Genomic DNA, 2,307 nt, shown 5'->3' with positions numbered 1-2,307 from the left:
GTAATTTGTCGACTTGTGTGCGCGACTATTCCTGGGGCGCACATGAGATTATTGTACTCAAATTTATGCTTAAATTTGGGTGTGACAAATTGGTATCAAAGCAAGGCTGACTGTAGGACGCAAACCTAGGTAGAAACAGTCGATTTTAGGGTTCTTATTTTCGCTTTATTTATTTCACTGCTCACTTTACTTTCTTGTTATTTTATTAAAAGTTTATATTCTTACTCACTGATCTATTTATGTAAACATATTGATTCTAATTCTTAAAACAAAATTTATAGATGCCCCGTCGCAGCGCAGCCGCGTACCGTGCCCTCTTCGTCGCCGCCCGTGCTCCGGCAGTTGCACCAGCACCAGCTCCAGTACCTGCACCTGCACCAGTACCGGCACCTGTACCTGAGCCCGAGGTCGTCGCCTCTGGTGGCGGCGAGGAGGAGGAGCCAATGGACACGGGGTCCCCTACGCCTACGCCTTCAGCTCCTACACCAGTGGCGGTACCGATCCCGCAGGCTGCCGCTCCAGTTCCACCTGCGCCTGCACCACCTGCACCACCTGCACCTGCACCACCTGCACCTGCACCACCTGCGCCTGCACCCCACGCGTCGACGGGTTCCGCACCGACGCCTCAGTACCCTCAGGTTGTTCCGGAGATGGGATGGACCTCCAGGAACAAGTTCATGGAGGCGGATGAGGACGCTCACTACCACACTCTGCTTACGGGTGTGTTGGCGAGCTATTACCCGGAGTTTGCCGCCACCGTCCGCTACCTTTGCTCGGAGCACAAGCACCCGTTGGAGAACACCTACTGGAAGGCCGAGGTGATCATCACAGCTCGGAACAATGTCGACAACTCGGACGAGGTGGAGTCCATCCACGAGAGCCGAGTTAGACGTGCATCCGCCTACGAGAGCATGGAGGATGCAGCTCAGGCCGCGTACTTTCACTACCATGGCCGCCGTTTTGAGGCCATGCAGGAGGACAGGTACCGGTTCCTTCCCCGCAACGACCCAGATGGCAAGACATGGCATGTCCTGGCACCACCTGCCGGTGACCCTACCCTGGATACGACTGTGAGGCACGTCAGTGCCATTCAGGAGATGAATGGGGCACTGAGACAGGAGCTGCGTGTTGCGCAGCAGGCGGGGAAGCGCCTCCAGCGTCAGGTGGATGAGCTGCGTGGTCAGCTTGGACAGCCACCCATCTACAAGAAGAAGCCCCGCAAGTTCGTTCTCCAAGATAGAGCTCCTTAGATTTTCCCAGTACTTTCTAGATTGACGTTAGCACGAGAATTTCAGTAATGTGTGGCATGTGAATTTTAGTGAGTTGCTGTTTGTGTTGATGAACATTTATGATTTGGAGTTTTGTTTGATTGTGGAAACATGTGGGCCTGTCCGCATGTTTCTAAATCTTAATCTTAGAAGTAATGTTGTTTAATTTCGAGGTTGGGTTACTTTATCTTGTCCCAGTCATGCTGTTTCTGGAGCAGTCTGTGGTGCTTATTCAGTATCTCATTATCGGTTCAGTCAAAAATTACGAAATTTTTATGGTGAAAACTAGACTGGTATATCTTTCATCTCCAACTGGAATCACCTCATTATCTATTCGGATCTGTGAGATATGTCCGTTTTAACCTGCTGTACCTGCGCAGACTGAGAACCAGAGCAGAACCTGATAAATCATAATTTTGATTATGTTACTTTTGGAATCAGTAAATGTGGTCTGAATAAAGTTTGTAGAGAATTTCTTAACCTTTCCAACGATGTATACCATATTCCTTTTTGGATCTGTAGGTTCTGAGATAAGCACGGATTACTGACCTGCTGAGTTTGAAACTTGTCCAGAAAACTGCTAGACTTGTTTTTATTCATTATAAGCGATGAATAATTATTTTTGGAAGATTACTAAAAGCCATGGATCTTTGTTGGAAGCAGATGGACGCCGAAGGAGCAGCCGCTGGTCGTGGACGTGGCCGTGGCCGTGGTCGTGGCCGTGGACGTGGTGTACCTGAGAATCCACCACCACCACCGCCGCCGATGACTATTGAGCAGCTTATGGGTATGCAAGCTACTTTGATGCAAGCCATGATGAACCGTATGAACAATGAACCAGTAGCAGCACCACCTCCGGTTCAAGTCCGTGACAAACGAGGGGAGTTCTTGAAAGGACGCCCTCCGGTGTTCACCCATGCCTCTGATCCACTGGAGGCAGACGACTGGTTAAAAGCAGTCGAGAAGCAGTTGAACATTGCCCAATGCAGCGACCTGGAGAAAGTGTTGTACGCATCAGGTCGGCTGCAAGGACCTGCAC

Source organism: Sorghum bicolor, chromosome 4 (genome assembly GCF_000003195.3).
Source record: "Sorghum bicolor cultivar BTx623 chromosome 4, Sorghum_bicolor_NCBIv3, whole genome shotgun sequence".
Classification (NCBI taxonomy): domain Eukaryota; kingdom Viridiplantae; phylum Streptophyta; class Magnoliopsida; order Poales; family Poaceae; genus Sorghum; species Sorghum bicolor.
Note: the sequence above shows the minus strand (reverse complement) of the source record.